The sequence below is a fragment of the Protomyctophum bolini genome (assembly GCF_963924005.1).
Source record: "Protomyctophum bolini genome assembly, chromosome: 9".
NCBI classification, from domain to species: Eukaryota; Metazoa; Chordata; class Actinopteri; order Myctophiformes; family Myctophidae; genus Protomyctophum; species Protomyctophum bolini.
The window spans coordinates 36,353,971-36,370,090 of record NC_137870.1 but is presented as its reverse complement, the minus strand read 5'-3'; positions in this window follow the sequence as shown (position 1 = coordinate 36,370,090).

The window sequence follows — 16,120 nt, the reverse complement described above, 5'->3', positions numbered from 1 at the left end:
GCTCATGGGTGCTAATTCGTGTTCCTATTCTCTTCATGGGTGCTCAAGCACCGACGCACCCACATAGTCTGCGCCACACCCACATAGTCTGCGCTGCACCCACATAGTCTGCGCCGCACCCACATAGTCTGCGCCGCACCCACATAGTCTGCACCGCACCCACATAGTCTGCGCCGCACCCACATAGTCTGCACCGCACCCACATAGTCTGTGCCGCACCCACATAGTCTGCGCTGCACCCACATAGTCTGCGCTGCACCCACATAGTCTGCGCTGCACCCACATAGTCTGCGCTGCACCAGCATAGTCTGCGCTGCACCCACATAGTCTGCGCCGCACCCACATAGTCTGCGCTGCACCCACATAGTCTGTGCTGCACCCACATAGTCTGCGCTGCACCCACATAGTCTGTGCTGCACCCACATAGTCTGTGCTGCACCCACATAGTCTGCGCTGCACCCACATAGTCTGCGCTGCACCCACATAGTCTGCGCTGCACCCACATAGTCTGTGCTGCACCCACATAGTCTGTGCTGCACCCACATAGTCTGTGCTGCACCCACATAGTCTGTGCTGCACCCACATAGTCTGCGCTGCACCAATATAGTCGGTGCCGCTGATTGGACTTGAACCATTATTGCCACGTTCTCTTTACAGTACTAAAAAAAAAGCAAAAAGACATCACTCAAATACCGTTCTCACTTCATCACCCAGAACACTGCGGTAGCTGTCGCTAGATATGGGACACATGAATAACTGTTTGAAATTACTTTTCCCTCAGTGGACACGGCTATAGGGAACTTGTATTTGTTGCTTGTTGTGAAACAGATTCACGTATTGTCTATGTTATTACAAGAAATGAGTGTGCACACTGCTATACATGCAGGCTCCACACCCTGTCCACTGAAGCCATTTCACAGTGGTGAAAAGTAACTACTACATTTACTCAAGTAAATATATTTTTACTTTACTTCACTTCATTCAAAACGTTTGTTGCAAGTTACAAAAAACGTCAGCCCTATTTGAACATTGGCTATTTGAAAACAGCAGATATACAAGCACACAACATGTTGCAACTTTTACTTGTAAAGCATATATCTCTGCACTGCAGAGATATATAAATTAATCCTACTGCAGAGTCTGCAGTAGGATTAATTTACTTCAGTAAATCTGTTTTATTACTTTTGCCACCACTGCTATTTCACCTGAAACCATGGGGTGCATGTACAACATGGTGACCTTGCATGTACACCATGCATGTATGCATGTACTGTATGCATGTTTGCACCATGCATGTATGCATGTATGCACCATGCATACATGCATACTTCATTGCACCTTTTTTCATATTAATCGTATGTAAATATGCACATATCTTCGAAAAAGATACAGTATGTCATGAGGAGAACTGCAGAGAATATTTATTTCTTATAGGACAGATTGGAAATAACTAGCTGTTTTTTGGTAAAGAGACTTGGGGCCCTATTTTTGTCAGTGCCTTACCCCTTATACCTAAACGTCTTTGCCCTTTTTTTCTTTTCTTTTTTTACAATTTTGTAGATCGGCTACTTTATTTATTTTTTTCCTTTTTTTTAAATAGTAAATAAAAGGCAAAGCAGTTTGGGGATAAGGGCTAAGGCACTGATGAAAATAGGTCCCTTGGTGTACTGTAGGCTGAAAAAGAACAAATCACCAAGTACAGTTTAACCCGGGTCCGTTTAGTATAAGTATCGAGGGTCTAAAGTGGTTAAAGTGACATTTAGATATTCCAAATATTAGTCTATTCTGAGGCACCCCTGGACTTGCTTCAAGGCACACACTTTGAGAAGCCTTAGTGGGCCTTAGAAGCCTTAGTGGGCTGCCTTAGTGGAACATACTACTATTACCACTTCTTATAATGTGCATGCTACACACTAGGTATTACACCTGCTAAAGCCCATGCCAGGATCCATCCCTATCTAAGATTAACGAGGCGATCAGCCCACACCTGATAAGTGGATCTACAAGCCTCCCTCCAATAGGCAATCAATCTAAAACAGGTGAAGCTATTATGGCAGTCCACAATAGAGCCATTCCACGGCCGTCATCTTAAGTTGGAAAACCCATTATGATAATAGAGAATAATGCCATAGTTGGTGGCGTGTGTAATACATCTTTATGTCAAATCTAAAGATAATGGGTCGGGTGTTTAATCCATTTTGATCTATTTTAATCATGGGGGCTCAGAGGATGAAGATAACAGACAACTGGTATATCAGACAGGTATCCATGGTAATGATATGATCAGCCAGATGGAAACAATCTTCAGCTGACCACGTTAAAGGAATTTAATTTCAAAGCAGCAACACCTACTGTATTGATTTCTCAGAGTAGCCTAATCTCTCAAGACAGCAGACTCAGCACCACTGCCCCAAACATAATGTTGTTAGGAGGAATAAACACAGAAGCACCTGGGAGGAAGAAGACTATAATAAATGGGAAGCACCAAACCAACTTCCTGTTTCTACACAAAAAGCACACCCATGTGAAGTGAGGGGCGCTCTTATAATATGCCTATTGCTCAGACACTGACGTAAAATTCTCCATTCATTGTCAATGGGAATTGAATGTTTGGGTAGGACGGAAATCTATACACTAATAGCTGAATATAGGAGGGAATATAGAAGGGAATTTCCTTTTGTTTTCTTATTTTTTTACTGAATTGGTTCCCAGATTGCTCACAGAGTGAAACAGATACATGGGATTCCATTATTCCTCTGCATCCAAAATGTAATATTGGCACTTTGGCTACCAGCAGTGTGTGTGGGCAGCCAACTTTTACGTCTCTTTAAGACATTCATGCACACATTTTATCCATAAAAGCTATGGAGGTATACGACATTTGGTTGCCGATTTGCCAGAAAATTATTACGAGCCTCTAAACCTTCAGAATGCGGTGTTGGTGTAAGCAGTAAAGGTCAATAAAAAGGTGGCAACAGGAAAGTCAGTCACAGAGGATATATCTTATTTATGAAGTCCGTAAAATCCTTAAGCTTTTTTTTTCAGTTGAGGAATTAAGCATTTTTATTATACGTGAATCTATCTCCTTTATTGAAGAAGCCATTAGCAGTCAGTGTTACATTTTAATAATGTATAATATCAATTATATCATACAAATAAGTCTTTATGAGGAAGGATATTTTCCACTAGATGTATTCCCCCTAGACATGCCTTGAACCGCGTGTGCGTGTGCCTGTCAAAGGTTAGAATGCATTACGTGATGTAAACAACCCCTCAGCACATTGGGGAGGCTTTCAGTGAGTTTCTTCACTCACCAAACACCAAACTGAACAATTGAACCACATGGCAAGAGGCACCATTCATTCAGTTCAATTCCCACAGGCGTGGAATAAACAAACCAAGAAGAGAGGAGAAAACTGTGATTGTTATCACTGCAGACAAAGAAGTCGTTTAAATGATCCAAGCGTCTGTATCAGATGAAGTTCAAATAGGGGGAAGCACTAGCCTACCTCGTCCTCACCTCAATTTACATGTTCCCTCTCAACTCCATTTATCTCTCCAGCAGACTCGCACGGATAAATGAAATGTGAGCCGGTGAGTCCCCTGGACATTTTAATTAGCTAGCCTTTAATTCAGCCTGACCCTCATTCAACTTTGATCAGCCGGTATGCCCCTGATAAAAGTGCCGTCACTCAAACACAGACCCCCAGGGTTGTTCAAAGCAAATCGTCTCCTCGTCACTCCCAGACCTTCTCCTCTGTTCTGCCCCATGAGGGAAGTTCACGGCTCAGCGCTGCTAAAAGCACGAAGAAGGAAATGTAGTGACTAGCGAGTGAGCTGGACCCCCACACTCCCTAATCCTGTAGTGACGAATGTAATTGTACAACATGTAAATGCTCTTCTCTAGAAGACACACCCACACCACACCACACCACACACACACATACACACACACACACGGGCCTAAAATATAGGTCCTGCTGAAATGTTGAAACAAGATGCTGAAACAATTTAATGTGTTTGTTGTGATTGTGAACTGAAAGTGCATCACTGTGTTTATTAGCAAACTGTAAATAAAGTACAAAAAATAACAGTTTAGGGGGGGGGGGGGGGTTATGGGGCGGGTGGGCACCCACTATCATTATAGCCCACACGGAAAGGACTTATAAGAAACTTATATGTTCATATATGTGCATATGTGTGACATATGCAACATATATGTCACACATATATGAACTTATATGTTAGACATGTATGTCTAGTCTACCATATAAATTTCATATAAATCCTTTCCGTGTGGGAGGAACACAGATTGTGTCAAGTCAACCTCCACCTTCTTTACTTTTTTTTTGCTGAACTTCCTTCTTCTCATGATCTGAACGAGTTACTTGGTTCCAATATTGTTGAGAGGATGTGCAAAAATGCCAAGCAATTCTTATTTTTATTTATTTATAATTTTCAAATGTCAGCATAAATCCAATTAGCCGTTCAACACTAATACCCCTTAAGACTGCTTAAAATGATACTCATTCATCATTCTCTTAATCTGCCAGGCATGGATGCTTACATTAGCTGTAATGATATTCTAATACACTCTATTTAAGTGTCACTTAGTCTCTTACGTATAGATGTAATTCTGATGCTCAACTCCTTCTAAACCCTTGAATCACTTTTTATTCACATCGTTTGATGTGTATTTTGTGGATTGCACAGCAACAGTTTATGTACTGTATGCCTAGATTAACAAAAAAAGTATAGATTATTTTGTGTAAACAGATATATTGGTATGTTTCCAGTTGACCGATCAGGCAAGAAGGAGGTAGCCTGGATTCCAGCCTGAATTCCCCTCCCGCCTTGAGTCACGCAGCTCTATACAAAAACGCTGTTTTACCGTATTTTGACTATTTTGTTGTGTGAGAAGTGGAGGATGTGAACATACCTTATTAGTGCAACATTGCTCATCAACAACAACAACAATTAGTGTTGACATGACTAATAAATCATGTAGACATTTCTCATGTTTTCTTTAGCAGAGCAACATGGCTATTTGATGAAGCACAAACCTGATGCTGATGTGAGTTAACAGGTGTGTCTGTGTCAATTTTAGGTATACAAATTGCTTATCAGACATCACATGTCTGTTATGTACAGTATGTTACGTATGTTGGCCGCTAACATTAGCTACGTCACAGTCACTATGTCTGCATGTGCAGCTCACCCCAGCAAACTCACCCATGCTCTAACCAATAGAGTACATTGATACATCAATCAAGTATACAGAAGTACATTTCAGAGCATTATAAATACAGCTGGTTTTCAATGGTATATATTTTCAATGTATATTTATAAGCCAATATACAGTTCTGTCAAGCAACAACCCACATGATACTTCACTTCCCTTCATTCCATGCAGCCACCTTTTCAGCAGAACCGACAACTATAAACAATCATGATAACCAAACACTGGTTTGACCTGGCGGCTGTCAGTGCTTTTGGGTGGGGGGGGGGGCTATAAGACATCCATTATACTATATGCTATAGTTCAACCTGCAGCAATAGCATCATATTCCAGATATCAAAGTACAGCAATGACACTACTACAGGCCTATACTTTGTTACAGCAAGTGCTCCAGTCCACAACAACAGAAGCGCATGCCCACAACAAACACTTCACTGAACATTGTTTGTTCAGTAACAGAATGATAGCTGCTCTTATACTGTCATTAATAATGACAGTACGCACGCATGCACGCGCACATACACACGCACGCACGCACGGGCAACTGGCGCAAACGGCACAGACCAAAATGGAATAAAGACGCAAGCAACTTGCAAGGCACACACACGTGCACGCACGCGCGCACGCACGCGGCACCGAAACAACACTAACACACGCACACAAACGTAATTTGTAATGTAATTAAACCAGCGATTATGTTTCTTAACTTTGTGAGATGAATGAAGCAGACCATAATACCTTTCTGTGGGTCCCGGATACAGGATAGCTGTCTGTCCCAAGCAAGAATTTCAAACTCACAAAACGTTGTCTCCTTTCCTTTTGTTATATCCAAAATGGACTATATGCTCCCAGTCTCTTAACTTCATTTTCCCCTCCACGGACACGGGACAAAACGGATTATAAAGTAAATAATAAACTAATTTCATTTAAAATACTTGTCTTCCACCCGCCATTGTTTCACGTCATAAACAACCAGACACGCAGGTGCTGTGATTGGTATAGCTAATGACCTCACGGTCTGAGGCGGGCATTAGGGCTGAGCACAGCCCTCTATTGGCTCTGTGGATGAAAGATTTTAGCCCCAATGGCAAGTAAACCAAGCAGGCGTGTCTTGGCAGCTGTCAATCATTCACACACACACACACACACACACACACACACACACATAAAAATTCATGGTTGGGAATTCAGTTGTGCATCTGTAGTATTGTATTGTTTTGTGTATTTCTTTGGTTGTGTCTGTTTTATGTTTTATACATATGGAAGAAAATAAATAAAGTACAAATCATTAAAAAAAATGGTTGGGAATTCAGCCTTCTCCATGCTCGTCTGCAATTCCCTCGCACAACAGATGTGATGTCAATTCACTAATTAGAAATTGCAATCAAATGCTGCCAGTGGTTATGTTTACATGATTCAAAATGACAGGATTTCCAGGAATATAAACCATAGTGGTTTTCTAGCAGTGCAGGTTATCTTGACATCAGATCCAATAAATCTGACATGTTGTTGAGAATTGCCTTTAGGTTATGATTGGAGTATCTGTGTGCATCACATTGTAGAAAAGGGGTAGGCAAGCTATAGGCACGGGTGGCAACATTGGCACAGGGGAGGGTCTGGCCGACTGCCATAAGTGTGTGAGAGAGAGGTTTTTTCTTTTAAAATGCAATATTAAAAAAGTTTAGTCACTCTAAATTACCCATGCATATAATCTACGCCTTCAAGTCTGACTGGGGAGAGAGTCTGGGAGATAGGTGGCTTTGCTAATGATCATTACACCCTGAAGTGATGATATGCATCTAAAAAAAAAGATGCATATGGACAATCAACATCAGTTGGAAATATGTAATGTTGAAGTGTCATAATTAAACTTAATGTTGATATGTCACAAATACTTTCAAGAAAAAGAAAACGTGACACCCTGCTGTATAGCCTATAGGCTTATATGACTCCACATAAGGAATGTATTGTCTGGGAGTTGATCCTTTGGGCAACTGTGAGGTACACAGCATCTACTGACAAATTATGGATGTACACTAATGATGGATATTTCAGCATGATAAAGCCTTACTGATGTCATAAAATGATTTAAATGGAAGGACATTTTTATTCCCACCAACCTTTAAATCTTGGGTTAATGATGTTCTTTACATCTTTTCACATTGGAGAAGATTCGCTATACTTTAAGAGGTGATGCTTTAAAATTTACACCATTTGGCAACCTTTTTTAACATATTGAGAGGATGAATGCGGCTGACATCAACAATCCTTAATAACTCATTACACTGACCCTACTGTAATTGTTTTTATTTTTTAATGTTATTATTGTTATTATTATTTGTTTGCATATTGTGTCCAATATTTGATTAATTTCTTCTATTATTGAATATGTATATTTGTATGTGCCTTTTATTTCATTGTTAATGGTACAAGATACCGGGGTTGTGGCTCTTTCAGAACGGGAACTCTGGGGGGGGGGGGGGGGGGTAAAACATTTCAACAATTTTTTTGTGCTATTTTTGACACATATGTGACTTGAAAAATGAATAAAGAAACTTTGATCCAAAAAGAAAAAAAATCTACATTTCACTACAAGTTGATTGCTATTTTAATCATAATAAATAGTAAGAGGTAAATAGCCTTAAAGTCCCTGCACACAGAGCGCATTCTTCGGATTTTTAGCGGCGTTTCTCCATCGGGTTTTCCGAAAAACACGTCCAGTGTGCAACCACCTTTACTGTATTGTTTTTTTTTCCTAGAATATTAATGTGAAGTTGACTCAGTCCAGCTTTTACCATTTTCACATTCAATGCAAGACTGCCTGAGCTGGCTGCAGGGGAGCGATAAAGCTTTTGGAATTCATAACCTGTCATCACCATCACACCATGCCCGTTTCCTAACCTGCTTTGGAACAGTGTCACCACACACCTGTCCTGCACACACATGAAAAGCACTAACCTCCCACCCTGCAGCTACCATCACCAACACCATAACAACCTTCTCTCTGCGTGGAAATTAACATAACCACGCACAATTTCGTTCAGACAGGCATGCTAATTTAAATGGAAATAACACACAATCGAAGATGGCTCTAGAGAGAAACGGTTTTATACATGCACGTCAAAAACCTGTGTTCATTCAACAGATAGTCAGTTAATTAAAAGACGACATTAGGCCACTAATTAACACAGTATTTTATAATGGGGCTTGTAGATGAATTGACCCTGTTGAGTTTAGTAGCTGGCCAGGAGGCAAGTGTTGTCATATTGAACCCAGACAAAATGTGAAGGCCCTTGTTATAACACCACCATGATGCAGATTTGAACAAGTACATGAACTGAGGGATTGCATGAGTGATGAATATACAGCGATGAAGGGACAGCGAGAGATCGAAACCTTAGACGGATAGACGACAGAGAAAAGCGGAGAGGAAAAGATATATTGGATGTCAGGACGAATGAGAGAGAGAGAGATACAGGGAAGTGGGGTAAATGTTAATGAGGGGGGTAGGGGAGGTAGAGAGTCATTGGTCAGCTTCCAGGCATTGCAGGACAGAACAGACTCATTTAGGCATCTGCTGTCGATGCTGCTGAATGGCAACGGTGCTTCCTCTATTGCTGGTTACAGGGACGTGCTTAGAGTGTAGAGCAGCATTCTTCCTGTGGCCTTAAATCAGCTATGCACTGGACATGCAAGTCAGCAGAAAACACATACACACACACGTACACACGCAGATTCATGCACTCATGCACACGCGCATGCATGCACAATCTTTTATCAGATCCTCTCACTCTCTTCCTCATTTTGTAGGCAGCAGTGGCCTAAGGGTTAGAGGAGTACCCTTGTTGCCGAAAGGTTTCCGGTTCGATTCCCCGGATGGGCAGGACTAATCTGGGTCGGGAAGTGATTGTCCTCACTCAATCAAGCCCTTGAGCAAGGCACTGAACCCCAACTGCTGGTCAGCCCCCAGGTGTGTGTGTGTGTGTGTGTGTGTGTGTGTGTGTGTGTGTGTGTGTGCAGGGCGTTGCTGAAAATGAGCACCCGTGTGAAGTCAGTGGTGCAACTCCGTGTGGGCGTTCCCGGGCCCACAGGCCAGGGTGCCGGCCCGGTTCCAGTGAGCCGCCCTGCGTCCAGACCGGTAGAGAAATGACAGAGTTACCATGTAGGGGTCCCCGGGGGTAGGGGGAGGGGGGAGTTCCAGACCCCCAGGAACATGCCCAGAGGGCCGGGCCGGTTCCGGCGTGCTGCCCCGTGTCCGAAACGGTTGAGAAATGACAGTTACCGTGTGCCGGTCCCTCTACTGTACCCTCTACTGTACGTACTGTACTGTACTGGCACACCCGAAATCATCATATATGCAGTAAATATGCGCGTGTGTGTTTGTGTTAGGTTGCGCACAGGTGGTGAAAAACAACCATTCTCATGCTCATACCCAGCCAGGCAGGCAGGCACCCACCCAGGGAGTGGTTGCACCACTCAAAAAATAGCCACGATGAGAATTATTTTACTCACTGAACTGAACTAAACTGACCTCGAGGCATGGACCACTGAGGAACTTTAAAAAAAATCATACAAATGACAAGTTCACCGAAACATTGATCAATGTTATGAGTCATGACCATACAGCAGATAAATGAGCTTAGGCGCACACTCACACCCAAAGAGATTTCAGAAAAAACAGTAGACCACCTGTGAGCTATTAGTGAACAGAGCAGGGGCATCTGTACCGCTGCTGTGTCCTTGTCTGTATCCCCTATAGGTGGTCTGCATTATCAAAGCGGCATGACTTTGACTCCTGTTGTGCTTTAACCTTACCTGAGGACACCAGGTGTTCATATACCCTACAGTTGTGCAGTTCATTTCATGTTTTCTCCCACAGCTTCAAATCTAGATAGATAATTTACTAGAGATTCCATGAATGCAGCAGAAATGCACAAGGCTATAACTGATGTGAATGTGTTCTAGTAGCAGGCAATTCAGTGTGTGCATACAGTATACAGTATGCTTTACTTATAGGCTACTTACTGTATAATAATAAATGGGACAATATCGCTGAGCTTTCAGCACCCAATGTTTAATTTACTCATTTCTGTTCATTAAAACTCATTCACTGCCCAAAACAATTGCCCCCCCTTCTACCATTGCCAGGATCTGTTCGTTTATCTTACTTTTTCAAGGGTTCTTTTCCCGAGTTAGAGCCGTTTGAAAACAGCATGCCTGGAGGACCCTGATGTAAACGTCTAAAAGTTTTTGTATTGACTTGTGCTTTTGTACCCATTCTACGAAATAACATTTTCAATCAATCAATGCTGAAAAACACTGCAGCAAAAAAACGTGTAAACAACAGACTGGGGGCGGATCAAGATGTGATTTTTCGATGGCCTCTGGTTCCGGTGTACAACCAGTGTACAACTTGGAGTACAATCCTCCTACAGCTTCAAATCTAGATAGATAATTTACTAGAGATTGCATGAATGCAGCTGATATGCACATGGCTATAACTGATGTGAATGTGTTTTAGTAGCAGCTAGGCAATTCAGTGTGTGCATACAGTGCGCTTTTCATTGTCTGGGCTCTGTGTTAGAGGTAAACCACATGCAACATTATAGTGGATCTAAAAGGCAACCTGCCCCTGAGACTATAAACCTGATATTGCAGCATCATTTTTGCTAGAAAACCCCTGAAGAGAGTTGAAATTCTCCCAGTGGACTTATGGGGTTTAAAACACACTGTATATCTTTAGGTAGGCCTAAACAGTCCTTACTTCATTTGATCATTTTATCGTATCAGCAGCCACTAAAAGCTGACTGCACTTCCCAGAGAGGGTGTGGGAGGGGTTGTCGACTTGTCGTGTAATTGAATTGTTGAATAAATTACATTTAGATCTGTTGCCATGGTGAACCAAAATGAGGCAATGATTCTCAGGAGAATGAGGCGTCAGTTTGCTACATTTGGAACCAGGGTTTAATACCTTTCTAAGGTCGCACCAGAAAGCTTTACGAGGTCTTTAATGAGACCAACATTTGCATAATGGTATTTTAATAAATACATGGATACATTTTTAATGGAGTCATTTCCATGTGGCTTTGGGTGTATGTCTAACACCCTCACCCCCCTTAGGTGGATCAAATTCTACGCCTTTGAAAGGTAGAACTTTCATCCAAAGTAAAGCATGGTCTCAGGAAATGAGAATAGTGTTGTTGGGTCTGTGCACAGGTCCAAACCAGGACCACTGTTGGTATACAACACCTGAGTAGTATAATACCTAATCTACATTTCCAGAGACTGAAAACGTCCTGAAGGCATCACTTATCATGATTTCAAACAAAAATCACAAAGCATGAATCCAGCCGTTCCATAGAGAGACTAATCCACGTGTGATAAGCTCACAGTTCTCCTCTTGTCCACTTTTCTTTCCTCTGAGACCGTTTGGATCAGAGGAATTTAATCAGTAGTCCAACACACCAAGAGCTACCCCCAAACGACTGAACAGAGAATTTGTCAACCAGTAACACGCTCTGATTCCTGATTAAGAAAGCAAAGGAAAACAAAGCTATTGTTGTTCTAAAGAGAGAAAGAGAGAGAGAGAGACACAGACAGACAGACAGGCAGGCAGGCAGGCAGGCAGACAGGCAGGCAGTCAGACAGACAGACAGACAGACAGACAGTCAGTCAGGCAGGCAGGCAGGCAGGCAGGCACTTCAAATGCAAGGATTAAATACCGTAATTTCAATGATAACATCTAACTATCTATAAATGCACCAAGTCTCAGTGTCCATATATGGAGCTGGCCTGTTCTGACATCATTCTGACGTCTGCATATACTCCATATTTGGGCATGCCTGACAAAGAACTCTTGGCATAAAAGGGACACAGACATAATATCTGGGTGGGGCATTTATTTCCAACTTGCATCGTTCCAAGTAGGCCAGTTCCCAAAGGGCACCGCTGTAGTGCTCGCATACATACAGTACAGCCACTGAAATGTGATCATGAAAGTACAAAAGCATCTAAATGTGTTGCAACAATCTTCAATAAAACAGAAAGTCCTTGAACATCTTGCACTTTGCGCTATGGTAATTTGAAAAGAGAACAATTATGTAGAATGGAAATAATTTTGCCATCACAAAGGAGAGCTGATGGTGACGTTGGTAAATAGATTTGATACTGTGTAGAGAGATGGAACTCTTTTGTAGAACAAGTTTGAAAAGGGACACATTTCCCATTCATCAGCTTCAAGAATAGAATGTTGAAGAATAGAATGTTGAAACCATCGTCAGTGGAATATGTGTTGCTAGGGAACCAAGTTTATTACCTTCGAACTACTCATGTTCACAAACACTGCAACATACCTGAACCCATTTAGAATGTGCATGCATGTTGTCAATTCAAATGTCTAATAGACAGCATATCTCTGCTGTTGGGCAGAAATGTCCAAATATAAAGTTTCCAGGAAATGGAAGAAAAAAAGTAAGAAGTAGGCCTATAGTGAGTTGGTGACATTATACATTGCCAAAGTCAGCCAAAGTCAGAATCAACACTGACTTTGGCAAAGGGCACATAAAGGGGCGGGGCTGAGCCCTCACTGACTGACTAAGATTATCCAAATGGATTCTTAAATAAAAAGTTAAAAGTTAAAATAGCCTCAGAGTACCTTGGCACAGTCATATTGCGAGATCAAATATTCACTGGATCTTAATCTAGTTAATGTCCCATATCGGTCAGGATCCTTTTTTATTCATTTGCATGAATCAGCAAAGTCAGTGTGACTCATGGGAAACTTGCAGTTCAACATAAGATTTTAACATGACAAATTCTACCAGTGTGTTTCATAAAAAGTGATTATAGGAAATATCTTGTATGGCTGAGCACAGAGGTGAATGGATCATGTCATTACCTCACATCTTTCTGGAGGTAGGTAGGCTGTAGGGCAGGCTGATGTGCTTCCTGAATGTATCACTATACTGCTTTCTGCTGAAGCCAAATTCATTCAAAGTCATGAAGGTCTGTCACAATTTATTAACAAAATTAACTTATTCTTACAAACAAAAGAGTGTGGGATGTGTAAGTCAGTAATATCAGTAGTGTCAGTGTGGATGTGTGATCAATGTAGTGTGGGGTGTTGTATGGTGTGTAAATCAAGGCATAAAGTCAAACAAACAAAAGGGTGCTGTCATCTGGAGGAGAATGGCTGCCACCAACTCCTTTATAGAGCTCCAGGGAGCAGTGATCAGGTGCTCCCAATGCACCTATGATTGGGGAAGATGGGAACCTTGGCCGACGCCTACACATAGATCTGTGAGGGGAAACACATAGATAGGGGAGTACCGGTACAAAGGGAGTAAGGGACACCACAGACAACACAGGCCCTGCAGGCCAGGCCAAAGGGGATGTGACAGTCTCTCTCTACCCAAGTACCCATAGTCCACTTGCCAGAATGTGAAGAGTATGGGTTCTGACAAATATAAGCAAGATTATGGGTTCTGACTCAGAATGTGTAGATAGGCAATGGTGGTGCCTCAACAAGGTGGAGGAATTGTAAATCACTGTCACAAGTGTGACAAGCCAGATTAAATACAAAATAATTTCCTGCGTGTGACTAATATCATGGTGAATTCAGAGACCACTGTTCTTGAGGCGATAAGGCCAGGGGCGTTCTATTATCCATGTCATTCACCTAAAGCCAAGATACTGACATGGCCCATACCACACATACTGTAGGAGGTGGTTACTTGGAATATCTCCATAATAATTGGCACATAAGATTTGGCTACTGGAAATAAGCTTGATCTTCCCTTTCAGGATTTAGGCTATTTAATGGATAATGAGAGGCTGTCACTGGGCTTGCACAGCTTTACTTTCACGACCTGGATGCTTTTGACAGATCATGGTAAATGGTCAAATCATCAATAAATAGACATAATATATGAAACCAATCCTAAAATGTACCAAATCATATTAATGTCTCTCATTACTAGGTGCAATATCATCATCAAACAGTCCAGGAAATTGCATACATTAAACCTAACGTGCCCCATGGGAGGACAGATAAACAGGTTGAGCTCCCAAGCCTCTGTGGGTCTTTTTCATGGACCATAGTGATATATTTTTTATAGCCTCTCATCTCTGAGGTAATTAACGAGTCATTTATTGAGGATTGAGACAATTCTGTGGCTTCATTACCAACTAAATCAGTAATGCGGATTTGGTTTATCTGCATGCCAATAGAGCGTCGCAGTCCCTCCCCCTTTCAGAACGACGAGTGGCCCAGGAAATGAATCCCAATGCATTTTTTCCCATAGGCATTTCTTTCCCTGCACTGAGGTTCCATGTTTAACGTAGGCTACTTAATACAAAGTGTGTACAAACTACATTGTTTAAGTCACAGATCCATGTTTTTCTTGTTTACTACTTGATTAGACTATAACGCTTGCCAGGAACAACTTACTTCCAAACCAACTTTTAGGGTTCTGAATTCATTTTCAGTGGAAACACTCTGAACTGGTTCAATATTAGGCTCGAAAAAATAACTGAACCGGTTCAACCCTGGTGGAAAAGGGGCCTGTGTAACCAGTAATATGTATTTTGGTTTGGAAAGAAATTCTGAAGAACTGAAGAACCTGGTTGTTGTAAAGAGAAGTAGAGCAGCTTTTCTCTGAGGATGATGTATCAGTTTGCTCTCACAGCCATAACTGAGTGTTATCTCATCTCTCTCCTGAACACTGGGTTCTAGTGCTGAAACCCACATGACCTGAGGTGTTAACGATGCCATGAAACAACCTCCAGATAATCAATCAAAATGCCCATGCTGGACCATGGAGCCACACACACACACACACACACACACACACACACACACACACACACACACACACACACACACACTCCCATGTCTCTCTCACAAACACACACCCTGCACGCACACACATGCACGCACGCAGCAATCATTCTGAGGACTATTGATCGATGTTGGAATGAATGGAAAAGGGACTGAAACAGAATAAATGAAGCTCCATTTTATTTCTCTGAAAGACAAACAATGTCAAGACGTTTTGGTCATTATGGTCAACTGTCTGGGAACAAAAGGTCACAGACAGGCCTTGACAGCGTCTCACCTTGCTGACAATTTATAGCACTTTCAATACCTTCTCTTTAAGCACACAGCAATAGGACATTTGCAAGAATTTACCAGGAAATCAATAGAAAATCTCAGTCTTTAGAATTTAGAATAATTGTTTATTATTGGCCGCTATGTTTTGAATGAAATTCCTTATTATTATGCACTGTTATGGTGTTGAATTAATAATTATGCATAAAAAAACGTTAAGCATGATTAAACTGTTGACAATATTATATTGCACAAAGGGAAGCAACCTTGCCAATAGTTGTGGAATGAAATGGTTCAATAATTACCATTATAAAACCACTGACATCATACAGAAGTTAATGGCAAATTAACCACGCCAAAAGACCACGAGTGTCTCTAAAGAAATCTCTGAATAGGCAGACTATGTATGAATATATAATAGATCTTTAAATCAATCTCTGAGTATGTCACTTATCATATTTTGGTATTTCAACACTGCACGTGAGCCTTGTGCATGCCACTCTGCATACACAGGACCCAGCACACATTCTCATACCGTTGCAGGCAGCAGAACCTCCATAACTTGGGGCAAATTGCTCGTGCTGTATTGGCTACAATTGGCTGCACTTGAGATAGATTTCCACGCAGCTCTGCAGACACTCAGCACTCATCATGGGTTCCATAAATCCAACAGCTGCTGGGCTGCGGCAGATAGTGAGTTTTATTTATGGACTATAGGACCAGAGGCAAGAAGGACGAAATGAATTGGACATACGTTAACACTGACATAGTGA